Raw genomic sequence first — 21,976 nt, 5'->3', positions numbered from 1 at the left:
CGAATCGATTCCACAGACCGAACATGAGGAGAGGGGCTAGTGTAATTGGTTAATACAATCCATAAAAAAATGCACGGAAGTTTGTTTTTAACGCACGTTTTTTTAAATGGAACCCCGTTAGTTTTGTTAGCACATCTTAACATATAAACAAAAACGTAATCAGTGCCGTTTGTTGCATTGTAAAATGTTAATTACATACGGAGATATTGTAACCTAAAGTTGACGCTTGAGTACCACTCCTCCGCTGTTCGATCGTGCGTATCGGAGAGCACCGAATTACGTAGGGATCCAAAGGGAACGGTGATGGACCTTAGGTACAGAAGAGACTGGAACAGCACATTACGTCCACATGCTAACACCATTTTATTGGTCTTTTTCACTGACGCACATGTACATTACCATGAGGGGTGAGGTACATGTACACACGTGGCTTCCGTTTTCAATTACGGAGTGGAATAGAGTGTGTCCCGACATGTCAGGCCAATAGATGTTCAATGTGGTGGCTATCATTTGCTGCACACAATTGCAATCTCTGGCGTAATGAATGTCGTACACGCCGCAGTACATCTGGTGTAATGTCGCCGCAGGCTGCCACAATACGTTCTTTCATATCCTCTGGGGCTGTAGGCACATCACGGTACACATTCTCCTTTAACGTACCCCACAGAAAGAAGTCCAGAGGTGTAAGATCAGGAGAACGGGCTGGCCAATTTATGCGTCCTCCACGTCCTATAAAACGCCCGTCGAACATCCTGTCAAAGGTGAGCCTAGTGTTAATTGCGGAATGTGCAGGTGCACCATCATGCTGATACCACATAGTCGACGCGTTTCCAGTGGGACATTTTCGAGCAACGTTGGCAGATCATTCTGTAGAAACGCGATGTATGTTGCAGCTGTTTGGGCCCCTGCAATGAAGTGAGGAGCAATGAGGTGGTCGCCAATGATTCCGCACCCTACATTTACAGTCCACGGTCGCTGTCGCTCTACCTGTCTGAGCCAGCGAGGGTTGTCCACGGACCAGTAATGCATGTTCCGTAGATTCACTGCCCCGTGGTTTGTGAAACCCGCTTCATCGGTAAACAAGTAGAACTGCAACGCATTCTCTGTTAATGCCCATTGACAGAATTGCACTCGATGATTAAAGTCATCACCATGTAATTGCTAATGTAGCGACACATGAAACGGGTGAAAACGGTGACGATGCAGTATGCGCATGACACTACTTTGACTCAGTCCACCGGCTCTCGCAATGTCCCGTGTACTCATGTGTGGGTTCATGGCAACAGCAGCTAACACACCAACTGCACCCGCTCTTCCTGTGACGGGCCTGTTACGGACCCGTTTGCGTGCTACGACCATACCTGTTGCATACAGTTGGCGGTAGATGTTTTGCAATGTGCGGCACGTTGGATGCTCTCTGTCCGGGTACCGTTCTGCATACACCCTGCAGGTTTCAGCTGTATTTCGTCAACACTCGCCGTAGATGAGTATCATCTCCGCCTTTTCAGAGTTCGAATACACCATGGTCACAGTTCCTACAACACTACACTATCACAGACGTCTGGTAACACGGTGTACTACAGTTGGTCTGCATGCGGAGACGAATGCAGAATAACAATAGCAGCAAGCCCTACATGCGGACACTGCGACAGCTAGACCAAACCACAACAGTGCACTACAGCCACACTCGTAAACACGGTCGTCATCGTAAACATGTCCCTGCAGATGCTGCTCGCCGGCCGTGGTCCGTGTTTGTTACAACACGCAACTGAACGTCAGAGGTTTCAAGCGTCAACTTTAGGTTGCAATATCTCCGGATGTAATTAACATTTTACAATGTAGCAAACGGCACTGATTACGTATTTGTTTATATGTTCAGATGTGCTAACAAAACTAACGTGGTTCCATTTAAAAAAAAAGTAGGTTTGTGTTAAAAAACATACTTCCGTGCATTTTTGTATGGTTTGTATTAAACAGTTACACTAGCCCCTCTCCTCACGGTCGGTCTGTGGAATCTGTTCGTCCGTATTTGATGTGGTTTACGAAATATATCCAGCGGTAACGTTAGGTAACTCACCCTGTATAACCTGTGGGACAGCAGATGTACTGAATGGTTTGAACGTCGACCGCCAAAAGATAGCGTACTGGAGAAGCCACTTGAGCGTCATCTGTGTCTAATGTTTAACAGAGTATACTCACAGCCAGAAGCCTCAGTGGACGCGAACGTGTGAAGCAAGCAGGCAAATCACGCCATGGAGGCGCACTAGTGCTTCCTGCAGCCAAATGAGCGAGTTTGAAAGGCGTCGGACTGTGGCCTTCAGAGTGTCAGGATGGTCCTTTCGGAGGATCGCCACGCAAGTAGGACGGACGGTGTCAGTTGTGCAACGGTGCTGGGTTCAATAGTCACGTGAACATTCTCACGCCCTTAGGCGACTTTCTGGAGGTCCATGAAGCACAGCCGCCAGCCAGAATTGTCTTACTCCAAGGAAGGTAGTGGCATATCGTACAGCTACCACAGCACATGTGAGAGGGCTTGCCAGTCTAGATGTGTCAACACAAACTGTTGGAACAGGTTATAAGCACCGTGCATCAGAAACTGGTTGTTATCAAACTGAGTGCTTATGAATATCGTATCAGTTATCCGATTGGTGTCGTGACTTCCTGTCAGAGAGGTCACAGTTCGACGTAATTCACTTAAGTCGCCGAATAAAACAGAAGTGTTTCTGACGTTCCCCAAGGTAGTGTTATAGGCCCGCAGCTGTCCTTTTCTACATTAGCGATTTAGGAGAGCTTAGCTGCTGTCTTAGCTTATTAGCAGATGATGTCGTTTATCGTCAAGTAGACTCATCAGAACGTCAAAACAAATTCCAAACGATTCAGAAAAGATATCTGAATAGTACGAAAATTGGCAGTTGTCCCTAAACAATGAAAACGTGAGGTCATCCTCGTGAGTGCTAAAAGGAATCTGTTAAAATTCAGTTACGATCGAATCTAAAGGCGATAAATTCAACTAAATATCTATGAACTACAATAACGAACAACTTAAATTGGAAAGAACACTTAAAAATGTTGTGAGGAAGGATAACGAAGACCACGTTTTACTGCCAGAAGCTTCAATAGATATACTAAAGAGACTGCCTACACTACGCTTGTCCATCCTCTTTTGGAGTACTGCTGTGCGATATGGGATCTTTACCACACGAGATTCACGGAGAAAATTCAATGAAGACTGCACGTTTTGTATTACCGAGAGATAGGAGAGAGAGAATGTTACCGACATGATACAGGATTTCAGGTGGACATAGTTAAAACAAAAGTCTTTCACACTGTGGCGGGATCTTTTCACGAAATTTCAGTCCCCATCATTTTTCTCAGAATGATAAAGTATTGTGTTGAAGCTGACCTACAAAGGAAGAAACGATCATCATAGTAAAATGAGGGAAATCAGAGATCGCAAGGGGAGATATAGGTGCTCGCTGTTCGAGAGTGGAATAGCAGAGAATAACTGAAAAGATGGCTCGATGAACCCTCTGCAAGGCACTAAGCGTGATTTGCAGAGGATCCATGTAAACGTAGACGTAGTCTTGACGAACTGTGTGCACCATCCACTAACGCTGCCGAGACCACCAGTCGCTCATTCGATTAATGTATCCTAATAAGTACACTGACGCTAAATTCTAGAATTGGTTGGTAAGGTGTAGCACAGAAATTTCTGTTGCTGATTACATTGTTTTTAATATGCATGTCTGCTTCTTCAGGCCGGCCGCGGTGGTTTCGCGGTTCTAGGCGCTCAGTCCGGAACCGCGCGACTGGTACGGTCGCAGGTTCGAATCCTGCCTCGGGCATGGATGTGTGTGATTTTCTTAGGTTAGTTAGGTTTAAGTAGTTCTAAGTTCTAGGGGACTGATGACCACAGATGTTAAGTCCCATAGTGCTCAGAGCCATTTGAACCATTTTTGCTTCTTCAGGCAGTCGTTCTGTTGCTTCCGGTATACATTCGTATGCTTTTTCAACTCTACCATTTCGGAAAGGATTCCTATAGAACTTTGGTTAATTTTGTCTGCCTTTTCTTTTGCTATCTGATCACGTGTTACTTTAATCTGATCTGATGGTTTTTATTTTTTTTCTTTCTGATTAAGTGGTACTTTTATCTAATCTGACTGTTCTTTCAATGTATGATCAAATGTTAATTTAATTTGATCGGACTGTCTGTTGTCACGTGCATTCAGCTTCATATCGAGGTGCTGTGACGTACGATAAAAATTACAAAAAATTTGTCTACAACTGTCCAGATTGTTATTTTGCAATATTGTTTTGTGTGACAATCATCATGGCTTCTAAATTTTGGTAATGCAGTCTAAATGGATGAGCTGCTGCGTTTGTTGGAGTTGTTGAGAAGCGGGCGGATTAATCTATAGTTCTGTCTCAATGGCGGCCGCGTATGTAATTTAGATATTTTCTTTGCTTGGTATATCCCCTATGTTCTCCATGTTATCAACCTCGCCAGTTTTCGTTGTAACACAACTGAAAATTTATAACATTTAGCGTTATTGACGTTACTTGGGTTGCGTGCGGATAAGAATGCAGTTAGGAATAAAGTGATTCTCGCTGATATGTGAAGCAGAAGCACATCGAATTACAAAAGAAGAAGAAGAAAGGAAAAAAGCGAACTCGCAAAGTCTCGTCCACATTTTAGCTATGCGCTATGCACAAGCGCCCACCTAAATGCCACGAACCTTGAGCATTCAACAAATACACAGTTACAGATTCTTTAAATTACAACTCGACAAAATTTCTAATGGGTTATGGTTCACCTACGGTAAATAACAAGATTCGTGACATTAATAAGCAAGAAACTGATCAAGAGTGCCTGTACATGGTTGTTGCGATGACTGCAGTTTGGTGTTTTAGTGCATGACAATAATTTGGACATTGAATACATACAAATTATTACTCTTTTCGTTTTCTGTTTCTCCGTGGATTCATTGTTTGTACTTTTCTTTTGGCAGGCATCGTATTCATGGTAACAAAGAAAATATTTATACTTGAAAAAAGAGACAGCATTGGTCGTATATTTTTTACTATTGCAAAATCGATTTTCTGTCACTCAGGGACCATCTTTAGTGCTATATTGTATAACTTAAATTGGGATGCACTGTTGTCACTAAGCTTACGGCAATCACACGGCTGTGTGATTGCCGTAAGCTTAGTGACAACAGTGCATCCCAATTTAAGTTATACAATACAGCACTGAAGATGGTCCCTCAGTGACAGAACATCGATTTTGCAATAGTAAAAAATATACGACCAATGCTGTCTCCTTTTTCAAGTATACCTGTTATCTGGTCGTAGTGCACAAGACAACATGGAGCCGCCAATCAATAAGAAAATATTTGTATTACATGTCCATACGATATGTACGCTCGCGCATTACGAATTGTATCCTCCCTTACCGGAAGAATAAAATTTGGAAAGCAATATATAAATGCTATGAAAACGTATCCATTGCATTTAATAATGGATTTCCTCGATAAAGATAGGTCACAAGTGCGATGACACGATTAAGTTATCAGCATAACATACATCAAGTAAAAATGAAGTACAGTGAATAACTCCGTCAGCTTCATCTTTACGATACAAATGCCATCGCATTTACCTTATGCTTTTGATATATCACACCCTGATGGCTATTGTAAATTTTCATTGTGTGAAAGAAGTCTCTGACAACAGATCGTATTTAAAAACCAATATGCTGGTTCGACTTTGAATGAAAGTAATATTTAAACGACACGATGCGATACAGCATTCGGTCGTTCTGCTCTCGAACAGTGATTCCACAATACTGATCCATACATGTCGAACATAAAACAAAGAACTCAACAGCAAATTAATGTGAACATCTATAGGATTCTGCAAATGACATGCAGACACCATTTCAACAAAACTAAGCTTATCATTCAATAAATAGTACAATACACAGAGATCCCTGGAGAGATACCTCCTATCGTGTCATCTGTGACAGTAGAAGTGATACAAGAGTAGAGGAAGTCTTCTTTCCACAACATTTTGTTTCAAAAAATTGAAAGTTCTACAGATGCTGTCCTTTTAACGTCTCGCTTGCAGGTCCATGCACTACACTTAATATCGAGTCTGAGGCTGTTAATGTATTAAATGCTTTAGTAAATATATTTCTTTACATAGTAATTGATTCATCTTAAGAATGTATCAAAACTTAGTTTCTAACACACTTACTGTAAAGTACTCTTCAGAACCAGCACTGGGTCTAGTTAAGGAGAAGACACTCAGCAAAGCCGGCCGCTGTGGCCGAGCGGTTCTAGGCGCTTCAGTCCGGAACCACGCTGCTGCTACGGTCTTAGGTTCGAATCCTGCCTCGGGCATGGATGTGTGTGTTGTCCTTAGGTTAGTTAGGTTTATGTATTCTAAGTCTAGTCCCACAGTGCTCAGAGCCATTTGAACCATATGAACACTCAGGAAACGCGAGGAGGAGATCAGTTCGTCAGCGTACCTGAAATGGCGATATGTATGATCGCAAAAATTTTGTGTCTCATGGTCACTATGATCCGGCAGTACATTCTTGGACTGTTCAGTAAAATAAATCAAGAACAAATCTTGATGAAAGAGCCAAGACATCGCTCGAGTACAGGTAGGTTTAGTTCCATCTTCGGTATAGCGGCATTTGAAATAGATGCTTGCAGATTATCATTGTGAAACACCAGGTGAAGTGTACCACTTGCTGCATTCTGCAATTAGACCTATCCAATAACTCACGACCAATTGCCTGCAAACGTGGTCTGAGCAGACTTAAACCGTCGGCACACGAGTCGAGTTAGCTAACGTTGACGTGGCGCTATACGACTTTTGTGACGTCACTCTCTGCTATTTCTTGTTGAAGATCCATTTCGACAAGTGAAACCAAAATAAATTCTGCGATATTTCGGCAATGTGCCACAAAACGTAGAAGCAAAAGCAGAAAGCAAGACGCCATACTGTATCTGTTGTGTTCAGTATAGTTATACGTTACACCCTACGTTGTTTCTAAGCACCAGAATATTCAATGTCTCAAGAACGAATAGTTGTTCATGCGATGTTTTGTAACAAAACTTCATATTTGTGGTTAAAGAATTTTCGTATTTAAATAGCGCGTTGTGACAGTTAGCTGTTTTAGGGCAAAGACCCATTGAAGATTCATGAAAACGTGTCGTACTTGTTATGAGTTGCTATAATAATATTTGAGTCACATTTCAGCGATTAAAGCTTTTACTATATTGTAACATGAAATACGAGGCCAATTGAATCTGACTTTCAAAATAGCATAGTTGGCTGAGTTACAACGACCCTGAACTGAGGATGGATCAGAAGAGGGATGGCATCCCGCTAGCTCTAATTTTATTTTCCACCTTCATGTTTTCTAAATGAGTGTGAGAATTTCCTATAAAATTACTAGAAATAATTTCTGTAATATTTCACGTCATGTGAGCATAAGTGCACTATCTATCACTAGCGAGTTTGTTCATTTTGGTTAACTTTTATCAGCTGATGTCGTTCTGAGTTGACGCATAACTTTCATTTTTGTCTTGTTATACGTTCGTGGATACTGAAGATTTTGTCTGTGTATGCCACATACAGAACTACATGAGTAACGTAAGGGCAAGAAAGGAAACGTGTATTTTAATAGAGCTGCCGTAGGAATTCTTCGCGCGTCCATTTTCGTCCACAAACTGTATCGTTTGCGAGCCAAATAAAATTGGAAACTGCCGCTGGAGAGCGCTGAGAGTGCAGAATCACGTTAATCAGCTTGTGGTACGTTCCGAGGTCACTGTCTCTCGTGACGTGGGATAACCCGCGTACGTGCACGTCAACATTAGCTGTCTCGTCCCGTGTGCTGACGTCTTAACTCTCGCTCTACTCTGTACAGGGTGCACCCATCTGCAGGTGGTCGCTCATGTCGGCACCAATGATGTGTGTCGCTATGGATCGGAGGAAATCCTCTCTGGCTTCCGGCGGCTATCTGATTTGGTGAAGACTGCCAGTCTCGCTAGCGGTATGAAAGCAGAGCTCACCATCTGCAGCATCGTCGACAGGACTGGCTGCGGACCTTTGGTACATAGCCGAGTGGAGGGTCTGAATCAGAGGCTGAGACGGTTCTGCGACCGTGTGGGCTGCAGATTCCTCGACTTGCGCCATAGGGTGGTGGGGTTTCGGGTTCCGCTGGATAGGTCAGGAGTCCACTGCACGCAACAAGCGGCTACACGGGTAGCAGGGGTTGTGTGGCGTGGGCTGGGTGGTTTTTTAGGTTAGATGGCCTCGGGCAAGTACAGAAACGGCAACAGCCTCAACGGGTGCGGGGCAAAGTCAGGACATGCGGGGACCAAGCAGCAATCGGTATTGTAATTGCCAACTGTCGAAGCTGCGTTGGTAAAGTACAGGAACTTCAAGCGCTGATAGAAAGCACAGAAGCTGAAATCGTTATAGGTACAGAAATCTGGCTGAAGCCAGAGATAAATTCTGCCGAAATTTTTACAAACGTACAGACGGTGTTTAGAAAGGATAGATTGCATACAACCGGTGGTGGAGTGTTCGTCACTGTTAGTAGTAGTTTATCCTGTGGTGAAGTAGAAGTGGATAGTTCCTGTGAATTATTATGGGTGGAGGTTATACTCAACAACCGAGCTAGGTTAATAATTGGCTCCTTTTACCGACCTCCCGACTCAGAAGCATTAGTGGCAGAACAACCGAGAGAAAATTTGGAATACATTTCACATAAATTTTCTCAGCATGTTATAGTCTTAGGTGGAGATTTCAATTTACCAGATATAGACTGGGACACTCAGATGTTTAGGACGGGTGGTAGGGACAGAGCATCGAGTGACATTATACTGAGTGCACTATCCGAAAATTACCTCGAGCAATTAAACAGAAAACCGACTCGTGGAGATAACATCTTGGACCTACTGATAACAAACAGACCCGAACTTTTCGACTCTGTATGTGCAGAACAGGGAATCAGTGATCATAAGGCCGTTGCAGCATCCCTGAATATGGAAGTTAATAGGAATATAAAAAAAGGGAGGAAGGTTTATCTGTTTAGCAATAGTAATAGAAGGCAGATTTCAGACTACCTAACAGATCAAAACGAACATTTCTGTTCCGACACTGACAATGTTGAGTGTTTATGGAAAAAGTTCAAGGCAATCGTAAAATGCGTTTTAGACAGGTACGTGCCGAGTAAAACTGTGAGGGACGGGAAAAACCCACCGTGGTACAACAACAAAGTTAGGAAACTACTGCGAAAGCAAAGAGAGCTTCACTCCAAGTTTAAGCGCAGCCAAAACCTCTCAGACAAACAGAAGCCAAACGATGTCAAAGTTAGCGTAAGGAGGGCTATGCGTGAAGGGTTCAGTGAATTCGAAAGTAAAATTCTATGTACCGACTTGACAGAAAATCCTAGGAAGTTCTGGTCTTACGTTAAATCAGTAAGTGGCTCGAAACAGCATATCCAGACACTCCAGGATGATGATGGCATTGAAACAGAGGATGACGCGCGTAAAGCTGAAATACTAAACACCTTTTTCCAAAGCTGTTTCACAGAGGAAGACCGCACTGCAGTTCCTTCTCTAAATCCTCGCACAAACGAAAAAATGGCTGACATCGAAATAAGTGTCCAAGGAATAGAAAAGCAACTGGAATCACTCAACAGAGGAAAGTCCACTGGACCTGACGGGATACCAATTCGATTCTACACAGAATACGCGAAAGAACTTGCCCCCCTTCTAACAGCCACGTACCGCAAGTCTCTAGAGGAACGGAGCGTTCCAAATGATTGGAAAAGAGCACAGGTAGTCCCAGTCTTCCAGAAGGGTCGTCGAGCAGATGCGCAAAACTATAGACCTATATCTCTGACGTCGATCTGTTGTAGAATTTTAGAACATGTTTTTTGCTCGAGTATCATGTCGTTTTTGGAAACCCTGAATCTGCTATGTAGGAATCAACATGGATTCCGGAAACAGCGATCGTGTGAGACCCAACTCGTTTTATTTGTTCTTGAGACCCAGAAAATATTAGATACAGGCTCCCAGGTAGATGCTATTTTTCTTGACTTCCAGAAGGCGTTCGATACAGTTCCGCTCTGTCGCCTGATAAACAAAGTAAGTGCCTACGGAATATCAAACCAGCTGTGTGGCTGGATTGAAGTGTTTTTAGCAAACAGAACACAGCATGTTGTTATCAATGGAGAGACGTCTACAGACGTTAAAGTGACCTCTGGCGTGCCACAGGGGAGTGTTATGGGACCATTGCTTTTCACAATATATATAAATGAGCTAGTAGATAGTGACGGAAGTTCCATGCGGCTTTTCGCGGATGATGCTGTAGTATACAAAGAAGTTGCAGCATTAGAAAATTGTAGCGAAATGCAGGAAGATCTGCAGCGGATAGGCACTTGGTGCAGGGAGTGGCAACTGACCCTTAACATAGACAAATGTAATGTATTGCGAATACATAGAAAGAAGGATCCTTTATTGTATGATTATACGATAGCGGAACAAACACTGGTAGCAGTTACTACTGTAAAATATCTGGGAGTATGCGTGCGGAACGATTTGAAGTGGAATGATCATATAAAATTAATTGTTGGTAAGGCGGGTACCAGGTTGAGATTCATTGGGAGAGTGCTTAGAAAATGTAGTCCATCAACAAAGGAGGTGGCTTACAAAACACTCGTTCGACCTATACTTGAGTATTGCTCATCAGTGTGGGATCCGTACCAGATCGGGTTGACGGAGGAGATAGAGAAGATCCAAAGAAGAGCGGCGCGTTTCGTCACAGGGTTATTTGGTAACCGTGATAGCGTTACGGAGATGTTTAACAAACTCAAGTGGCAGACTCTGCAAGAGAGGCGCTCTGCATCGCGGTGTAGTTTGCTCGCCAGGTTTCGAGAGGGTGCGTTTCTGGATGAGGTATCGAATATATTGCTTCCCCCTACTTATACCTCCCGAGGAGATCACGAATGTAAAATTAGAGAGATTAGAGCGCGCACGGAGGCTTTCAGACAGTCGTTCTTCCCGCGAACCATACGCGACTGGAACAGGAAAGGGAGGTAATGACAGTGGCACGTAAAGTGCCCTCCGCCACACACCGTTGGGTGGCTTGCGGAGTATAAATGTAGATGTAGATGTAGATGACGGAAGTTACATGAGTGCTACATTTAGGGGATGCTATGAGTTTTGCAATGACATCGAAGCTCTCATTTTTCGAGGTATTGGGACAGAGGTACTATACGTGCGGCAGACCAACGAACAATCACCTATTCACGACAAACGTGATGGAGAAGCTTTATGAAGAAAGACTGTGGAATATTCAGCCACTTTTCCGCGTCTCACTTGAAAATAATTTCGAGACTGAAACAAGCTTGTCATGACGAAACAATAGACTAAGTAAAGACCAAAGTGGCCTAGATAGAGTAAGAAATGATTTTACCCATTGTGCTACAGGAATCGCTTGTGTGTCCGCCACTCATAATGAGCGTCGCACCGAGCAGTCCGCCTTCATTCAGTGCTACCCTCGCCACAAAGTAAAGGGAGCGGAGTGAGTGCTGTAAGACTTCGGCCTCCTTCCTTCTGCCTGCTGGAAGCTCTTGCCGGTCCTCAGCATCTCTGCCGAGGGTTGGCTCATTCGCGGCACGTCTCAGGCATCTGCCCATCCATATTCATGCAGTCTCCAGTTTACTCTGCGAGCACTTCAGAAGTGGGAGGCCGACGCATTACCAGCAGATCAGGAACCTCTCAAAGGCAGGGGGCAGTGATACCTGAAATTACTGAGATATTCTCAACCCACGTATACCAGCATCCGGATCCTCACTTTCCCCGAAATTCAGTCAGCTATAACTGCGTTAAGGTTCGCTTTTGACAAAGTGAACCGGGAGAATATTGTACTGAAGGAATAAAATATTGGCCATGGAGAGACAGATGGCTTATAAACTCAATGTATCTGATGAAAAACCAGAGAAATGTGGTTGTAGTCTGTCCCTGATGTTATTTAAATTATACATTTAGTACTCCGTGAATAATACGAACGAGAAATCTCTAAAGGGAATTAAAGTTCAGGGAGAAGAAATTAAAACTTTGTGTTTGGTCCCTGACGCCAAAAGAGTTGGACGACTGTTTGAAAAGTGATTACAGTATGGCCATCATAAAAAGTTAAACAAACCTACTGGAATGCAGTCGAATAAAATAGGGCTATTCTGGGGAATTAGATTTGTAAATGGGAAACTAGAAACGAGTTTCGTTATTTGGGCAGCAAAACGAATGCCGAAGAAGGAAGTATATAAAATACAGACTTAAAATAGCAAACAATAATTCATTGAAAAGAGAAATTTATTAATGTCAGTGAAAATTTAAGTGCTAGGAAGACCTTCTTTAAGATACTTGTCGGAGTACAGCCTACTACGGAAGGGAAACACAGGCAACAAACAGTTCACACAAGAAGAGAACGGGAACTTTTTAAGTATTTTGCTAGAGAAAACGCTGGAGATTATATAAGTAGACTGGGAAGAAAATGGAAAAAATGAAAAAACAAGAGTACTATGGCGAAGCTGAATTAACGGATAGATCGGTTGATAGTACACGTCGTAAGGCATATATGGGACTATGTGTAGGGTCCGTGAGAGGGCAAGGGTTAAAGATAGTATAGGGAGTTGAACGCTTGACAACAGGTTGTAATGGGTGCAGGCGGCAGTGGTTATGCTGAGATCAAGAGGCTTTCACATATAGATTAGCGAGGATAGATTCACAAAAATAAAATAGAACACAGGATAATAACGTACTCTTTACGGGACATCCACGACTGGATGACTAAATCCGCTCCAGTTATACTTGAGTAAGCCTTTACTCGCATACAATCGTACACAGGGCCCGGGTTTTGAGGATGTAAATCCCATATTCAGGCGAAAAAAAAAGTCGTAACAAAAAATTGTTCAGATGGCTCTGAGCACTATAGGACTTAACTTCTGAGGTCATTAGTCCCCTAGAACTTAGAACTACTTAAACCTATCTAACCTAAGGACATCAGACACATCCATGCCCGAGGCAGGATTGGAACCTGCAACCGTAGCAGTCGCGCGGTTCCGGACTATAGAACCGCTTGGCCACTTCGGCCGGAAAGTCGTAACAGCCATTTAAAAAAATCTAGCAAATTTATCAAATAACATACGAGATCCCGTGCGGATGAGGCATGAAAATGTTCTCTGAGTCAACCAGTACGGCACCACGTAAACGGGATCTAACCGAAAAAACATGAATGTAACAACAAATAAGCGTAAACTGCCAGTCTAACGTAACCTAAGTACCAGCTGCGAACGACTAGACATGTGGCATGGGCGTAAAGAAATTAAAATGGAGGCATATAAGCCGTACAAAGCCAATTTGTGAACCTCAAACGTAGCTCACCATACAACTGCCCAACCCGCTGCAACTCGTTGAAGACGGGCAAGACCCATCAACAGAATTCCTGACACGCGAACCGCAATGAGACTGTTCTGTACACATATACATGAGAGAGTGGCCACCACCGAGGGCAGGTGGGATCACCGAAGAAATAATAGCTAACAACACTGTCTTCCGTATGCACTCGCTACTAATAGTGCTAATACCACCTAGTTATGCGTGGCATTAGCTAAGGTAGGCCCAGTTAAGAGCAACAATAAAAGCAAGACATCAATGTATAATGTAGCTATCAAGATATAAAAGTAATAAGAAGTTATAATGATACTGAAAAGAAATAAAAGAATTCATAGTTCAAAATATTAAATTAATAAAACCAGAGAACAAAATATAAAATTAATAAAACCGTAGGACAAAATATAAAACGAGCCAAACCGACATACTAAAGATAAAACATACAAGTAGAAGATATGTTAATATACAGTACGTCTTATTAAGAATGCACGGCTATGGACGCAAATAATGGAAGACCAAATACAGGGTAACCTACATAATCATAGCGTAGGGCGCATAGAATGAGAGAAAGGTGTAAGACAATCTTCTTGTGTTCTGTCTACATCTCTCACCATATGCTTAGAACATATCACAAATGGCCGACGGAGAATGAAATGAGAAGGAGGCTAACAGTAGCGACGTGTATTGGGATCTCAGGTATTAACTTCCACGGTGCTAAGACTCGTAGACAACAAAAACTGTAGGGGAAGACAGAAAACGGAAAGACATGAATAAATTTCCCAGAAGAAGTATTTACGGCGGTCGGCAACACTGAACATCGATTACTAATTTAAAATATGTGAAAAATCGGTGACTAAAGACTGTTGTACTCAGACGATAGGATTCTTTCAGCCAGGCTTGGTAAGAAGCCTTAAACGGCAGAGAAGATCGGAGCCACTGGACATGAATTTGTGATGGAAATAGACGTAAGGAAAACGAAAATAATTGCAGTTTCAGGAGCTGAATGGGTAAAAATACGACTGAATGGACGGAATTTCGAATATCTGAAGATTCTGAGTAGGTGTGAAATATAACAGGAAGCAAGTGTAAGAGACGTAGGCACAATAGCAATGGCTAAAGTGACATTGAATGAGAAGTGGATGAATCTTACAGCCGGGCGGGAAAATGAGAATGGGATTAAGGGAAATATTTGAGAACCATTCTGTGTGCAATGTGGTACAATAGAGAATCGAAATTGGTACCCCGAAGACGGAAGACGAGGTGTTAGGAACTTCTGAATTATATGGCGGAGAGTGGAGAAATGCTAAACAGATAGACAGAGTCAATGATCCTCAGGAGAGTGGAAAGAGAAATGCTATTACCGTGTGTGAATGATTGTAGAAAAGGAAACTGAATTGTGGGTGTACAGAGAGAGAATATAGAATTTTTTTAAAAAATGTGTGTGAAATCTTATGGGACTTAACTGCTCAGGTCATCAGTCCCTAAGCTTACACACTACTTAACCTAAATTATCCTATGGACAAACACACACACCCATGTCCGAGGGAGGACTCGAACCTCCGACCGGACCAGCCGCACAGTCCATGACTGCAGCGCCTTATACCACTCGGCAGAAATTTTAAAATCCCGTTTATATGAATATGTGTAGGGGGAAAAAGAAAGAACGGTAGACAACTACGATCCTGCACGGTCTACTATACGCTTGTAATTACGGAAACCTCGACAAGCGAACTGTCGGCAGGAACATGTCGAGACAACGAGCATCTTCTCGCACAGGACCAACAGAAGGATGTTTTCCAGTGAGGAGCTATATTTTATTCTGAGACTACAGTAAAAGAAAGCTGTTTTATCTGGCACTAGGCCCTATAATTCATCTATATTGTTAGAAAAAAATGCTTCAAATGGCTCTGAACACTATAGGACGTAACATCTGAGGTCATCAGTCCCGTAGAACTACTTAAACCTAACTAACCTAAGGACATCACATGCTCGAGGCAGGATTCGAACCTGCCACGGTAGCGGTCGCGCGGTTCCAGAATGAAGCGCCTAGAACCGCTCGGCCACACCGGCCGGTTATATTGTTAGAAATTTGTTGTAGAATGCAAGCTGCAATTATTTATTTGGAATATATTTTTTTGTAATTGCAGTAGTCTAATTTCATCTCTTCGATGTTTTCGAAACAACTTGGTTACTAACTTCATATCGTTAGTGTAAACCGACTCGTCCGTCACTGCTTGCAACGGTATCGTAAGTGCAGGTAAAATTGCAAATTGCGCTTGTTTTTCTCATTATTTTCTTCTTTCTTCGATTTACTCTTATTTCATATTCTGTACTCATTAGACTGCTCATTCCATTGAGCAGGTCCTGTAATTCTTCTTCACTTTCACTCAAGATAGCAATGCCATCAGCGAATCGTACCATTAACATTCTTTCGCCTTCAATTTTAATTCCTCTCTTGAACTTTTCTTTTATTTCCATCATTTCTTCTTTGATGTATAGATTCAACAGTAGGGGTGGAAGACCGCATCAATTTCTTACATCCTTTTTAATCTGAGCGCTTCGTTCTTAAATACACGTAAATTATGTAGATTATTAATACACTTAAATACCGTGAAATATTAACAGTTCGTTTAATCGAAATTTATAGGTCTATGATTTTACCTAACTTCTTATTTGTTTGCTTAGAATTTTTTATTTTCCATTGATGAATTTCGGTTAGTTCCCATTTCTCGTCAGCTATCTTTGGCCAGATAAATAACACTGTTCGATATGGGTTCTATTTCTGATATTAAAGTTTGTGCTTCTAGACCATTTTACCATGGGAAATTCAAATATGTAAACAAAATATCGTTGTCAGGGATACTTTATATATATATATATATATATATATATATATATATATATATATATATATATATATATATAAAGTATATATATATATATTCACAATTTAAGGCATACACAGAGACGTTGTAGAGAAATACGAGTATGTTGCCGTATCCAATAGTGATAGAACGTGATAATTTCTTGTGCAACAGCAGGTGGGAAGAATCAGACATCATTAGCTTAGCCCCCGCCACACCTATGTCATTAAGACCACCTGAAACATCTCATTAACTCGAACGGCGACAGCCGGTCGCTGCCTCGGCAGTAAAGCTTCACACCTCCTAGGGGCAGGTGCATCGAGTTTACAACAGTGGTGTTAGCCGCAATTTGTGTCAGTCTTAACGAGTGGGTTTTTTTGGCTGACAAGTAACTGTGTGTCATATTTCCGAGCACTGTTGAATCTTTTAGTTCCTGTGTGTAAACCGATTGAGCCTGGTGCTGAAGGTAAAACGACTGCATGTTTTTACACATCAGCGTTCCTCTAGTTCCCTACTATTAATTTAATACAGATGTATTACCAGAGTGGTATTTTTAAATTTGCACAAATGCCACGTCGTCGTGGATGTCGATATAAGCCATGTCACCGCAATATCCTTTCTTTCAGGAGTGCTAGTTCTGCATGGTTCGCAGGAGAACTTCTGTAAAGTTTGGAAGGTAGGAGACGAGATACTGGCAGAAGTAAAGCTGTGAGTACCGGGCGTGAGTCGTGCTTCGGTAGCTCAGATGGTAGAGCACTTGCCCGCGAACGGCAAAGGTCCCGAGTTCGAGTCTCGGTCGGGCACACAGTTTTAATCTGCCAGGAAGTTTCATATCAGCGCACACTCCGCTGCAGAGTGAAAATCTCATTCTAGAAGAGCGAATACGTGATACTCCACTCTGTCACTTCGTCAAAAGAAACAACTACAGGTGTTCCACAAAGTTATACCGATCCCCCACGGCACACATCATGAAGCACCGGCGACGCAGTGAACAAACGTACGTTAAAACTGTATGGAAAGCAAAAATGAGTTACTAATAACACTAACTCAAGTATTGCACAGTGACACTGCCTGCGTAAATCCTTGCACACTGTTCTACACTTCAAGAAACGAAATCGATTCTTTGTCTTCTTGTACATCAGCTGTAGTGCTCTTTCGGGAAAGCGACTTTCTCCACCACGAGCTCTGCACGATATTCAGCTGACAACCATACTATATCTCCCCAGAATTTCCTACCCATTTCTCTTATGTGATTAGACAAAATAACTTCACTGGGCTCGTGTTTTCAAAATGAAATTGTTTTCAGTTTATTAAGTGAGGACTTATTTACAGTTGTTAAATGAGTTTTTATGTAAAATACGTTCCTGTAAACAACGGCTGAGAATTGTTTAGTTTGTAAGCGTGACGTTGTCAGTGACCTATATAGTGCTGGAGGGAAAGCGATTGGATTGGGAAATGTGACACCTTGCTGCTGACAGGAGGGCGGAGGAAGCAGGCCATTGGGGGTGAGGACAGAAATAGGATATCCGGCAGCCACACTCTACCACTAACGTTGTCAAATCCAGATTCACATGCCGCCCCTGTGAATACACGGGATAAGGCCAATGAAAAGAAGAATTAATGTAAAAATCGGAAAATAAGTGTCTGGGGGCTTGGACTCTCATACAAGTAAACAAGAGAGGGTCAGAAGCTGTGACTGTGCCTAGTGCCCACCCCATGTACCTGTTCCTACGTTAACACTGTTTGATTATTTCTAATTACAATTCAAACGGATAAGAATATTAACATCATTCATACGTAGCTATTCATAGCGAACGAAGGTCGTAACTAGAGTCACTGCTAATCGCACGAGTGTTTCAACCCAAACAGTTCCACTTTGTCTCTGTTGCCATAATACCATTTTCACTATGGTCAGTGTCATTCCATACCTTTTCCCATGAAAACAATGAAAAATTATCTGGAACGTAGTATGTGACAATCATTATTTCTTATTATTCATACGCGACCGTTAATTTGAACCACTCCAGACACTTTCAATAAGAACTCCAATTCTATAATAATCGCCACATTACTACGCATCAACCAACTCCTATAACAAGTATTTCTCCATTATCGACATTCACAGACGATTATGAATATAGTAGCTACTGAACACATGACCGACTATTATTTTTGAAAACATGTCATCAACTTCACTGAGGCATTCAGTGTCTGATGTTTTTATTTTTTATTTTTTTTTTTTTTTTTTTGAGTCATCAGTCTTCTGACTGATTTGATGTGGGCCGCCACGAATTCCTTTCCTGTGCCAAGCTCTTCATCTCAGAGGAGAACTTGAAAGCTACGCCCTCAGTTATTTGCTGGATGAATCCCAATCTCTGCCTTCATCAAAAGTTTTGGCTCTCTACAGCTCCATCTAGTACCATCGAAGTGATTCCCTCATGTCTTAATAGATGTCCTACCATTCTCTCTCTTCTCTTTATCAATTTTTCCCCCTATTCTTTTCCTTTTCGATACTGCGTAGAACCTCGTCATTCCTTACCTTATCAGTCCATGTTTCACTACAATACAATGCTGTGCTCCTCTCTTGGCCAGGAATGCCCTTTTTGCCAGTGTCAGTCTGCTTTCGATGTCCTCCTTTCTCGGTCCGTCATTGGTTTTTTGCTGCCTATGTAGCAGAATTCCTTAACTTCATCTACTTCATGATCATCAACCCTGATTTGAAGTTTCTCGCTTTTCTCGTTTCTGCTACTTCTCCTTATTTTCGTTTTTCTTTGATTTACTCTTAAACCATATTCCGTAGATTAGACTATTCATTCCATTCAGCAGATCACTTAATTCTTCTTCACTTTCACTCGGGGTAGCAATGTCGTCCATTCACATTGAATTTTAATTCCAGTCCTCAATCTTTATGTTTTTTCCATCATAACTTCTTAGATGTGCAGATTGAACAGTAGGGGCGGGAGACAACATCTCTGTCTTACAACCTTTTTAATCCGAGCGCTTCGTTCTTCGTCGTCCACTCCTTTCATCCCCTCTTGGCTCTTGTACATATTGTATATTACCGGTGTCTCCCTATAACTTATCCCTATTTTCCTCAGATTTTCGAAAATCTTGCACCATCTTACATTGTCAAACTGTCCTCCAGGTCAACAAATCCTATGAACGCGTCTTGATTTTTCTTTAGTTTTGCTTCCATTATCAGCCGCAACGCCAGAATTGCTTGTCTGGTGCAGTTACTTTTCCTAAAGCCAAACTCATCGTCATCCAATACATCCTCAGGCTTCTTTTCCATTCTTCTGTACATTATTCTTTTCAGGAACTTGGATGCTTGAGCTGTTAAACTGATTTTGAAACAATTCTCGCACTTTTCAGCTCTTGGAGTCTTGGGAATTGTGTTGATGATATTTTTCCGAAAGTCAGATGGTATGTCGCCAGATTCGTACATTCTACACACCAACGTGAATAGTCATTTTTTTGCCACTTCCCACAATGATTTTAGAAATTCTCATGGAATGTTTTCTATGCCTTCGGCCTTATTTGATGTTCAATGCTCTCTTAAATTCTGATTCTAATACTCGCCCCCTATTTCTTCTAAATCATCTCCTCTTTCTTCTTCTATCGCAGCAGGCAAATCTTCCCCCTCATAGAGGCCTCCAGTGTACTATTTCCACCTCTCCGCGCTCTCTTCTGCATTTAATAGTGGGATTCCCGTTGCGCTTTTAAGTTTATCACCCTTCCTTTTAATGTCACCAAAGATTGTTTTGCTTTTCCTATATGGTGAGTCAGTCCTTCCGACAATCATTTCTTTTTCGATTTATTGTTTGACGTGAAGTTTATAAACTTTGTGAAGTTTGCAAATAAGTAAATCGCAAACATTGATCATTTAAGACTTCACCCCGACTGAAATATCCCCACCGGTTCATTGGCTCCTCATCACAAAATACGCAGTTTTGCATCCTGTTCCATTAGTGAAATATTAAACCTACAGATAATGGACATACTGAGTGTACTAGTGGGGTAAAGTGAAATTCTCATACGATAACAAAGAAACAAAAACGAAAAAATTAAAAAATTGCTAGTTTATAACTTGTTTCTAGGCGCATCACACCAAAGTAGTGTCGCAGAGGCGAGTCACTGTACCCTGTTCAGGAAGACAGCACTTCAAGTTCCCGTCCGGCCAGATAGCTTTAAGTTTTCCGTGCTTTCCTAGCATCGCTTAATGTAAACGCCGACTGGCGTGGGGTAAGCGCCAACTCCCATCATGTTGCTACAAATAAAGACGGGGCCTGGTATGAGATCCCCACATGGTAACATGTATTCTGGTGGCCTTGGCTGTTAGAGGACACTTCTGAGTTTCGTTTTGTGGCTTTCAACGCCCTTTTTGCTGCTGCAGTATGATATTTGTTCACGTTCTAAATGCGTTTTGCCTTTTATGTTAAACGCATCTTCAATGGATCTTTCAGTTAATATCTACCATGCAAAACTCTGCATTTCACGTTATCTGGCCGTAGCTGAAACTCACAAAGGGTGCATTTCGGCTAGTGGCAGAGTAACTAAGACGTTCGCTGAGGAGAACATAAATATAAAAGACGAAACGCATCTTTCACGTAAATAAATATTATATTCCCCACGAGAAATGCCTCTGAAGCAATTACACAAATATTCAGATACTTGCTGCCGAAAATGTTCACATCAGCCAACTTATTACTTCTGAGGTTATTTTGAGAATAGATCCAAACCTAACATAAACAACGGTTATATGAATGTATACGTTTTTCGTAAGAGCTTTCGAATGCTGTAGAAAAATATATGTTCGAGTCATAGAAATGAGAAGATTGATAACTCGAAAAAAAAAAAAAAAGAAAAAGAAAAAGGAAGAGAGTTTCAGTACTGCGGTCGATAGGTAAGTTCCGAGCGTTAACAACGAAATAAAATTACTGTTCACCGGTTCGATATTATTTACGGGAAACTCTCGCGCCGATGTCTTCATCTAAGAAACCTCTTATCCACTTCATCTTGTACTCGCGGCCGCATAGCACACACTCCCACAATGATTACTGTCCACACGACTGTTGGAACAGAAACATGAAAATATTTCAGCATCATATTAGCGGTTTAACACAAAAATTGTAGTCGTTAAACCATAGTAAGACACCACATAATAAGACTAAACGAAATAAGAAGAACCAAATGTGTACCCCAGTGAAAATGGAAAAAGCCATTAAAAACGCGCCTTCAGTAACGAAACATGTCAGTCAAATAGTGAACAAGGAGTTAGTGTTTCTGGAATAAATTTCTATTATGCAGTGAACTCTGCATTGATTTCAAACTTACTGGCAGATTAAAACTATACACCAGACCCAGACTCAAACTGGGGCCTTTGAGTTTCACGGGAAAATGACCTACCTACTAAGTTATAGAATGTTGAACAAGGCTGTGAACAGCAACTGTAGAGTGATAGGACAGATGAGAAAATCACACAACTAGTTGAATACAACAAGTTTATTTTAACCCTTGACCTAGGTTTTAATAATCATAAAATCATCTTCTTCAGAAGGAGATTGTAAAGCTTGTACCAAGTTGTGTTGAAAAGTTATGTTAAGATAAAGCCGTTTGTCTTCTTCAGAGGGAGCCACACGG

Source organism: Schistocerca nitens, chromosome 5, assembly GCF_023898315.1.
Source record: "Schistocerca nitens isolate TAMUIC-IGC-003100 chromosome 5, iqSchNite1.1, whole genome shotgun sequence".
In the NCBI taxonomy this organism is placed as follows: Eukaryota; Metazoa; Arthropoda; class Insecta; order Orthoptera; family Acrididae; genus Schistocerca; species Schistocerca nitens.
Note: the sequence above shows the minus strand (reverse complement) of the source record.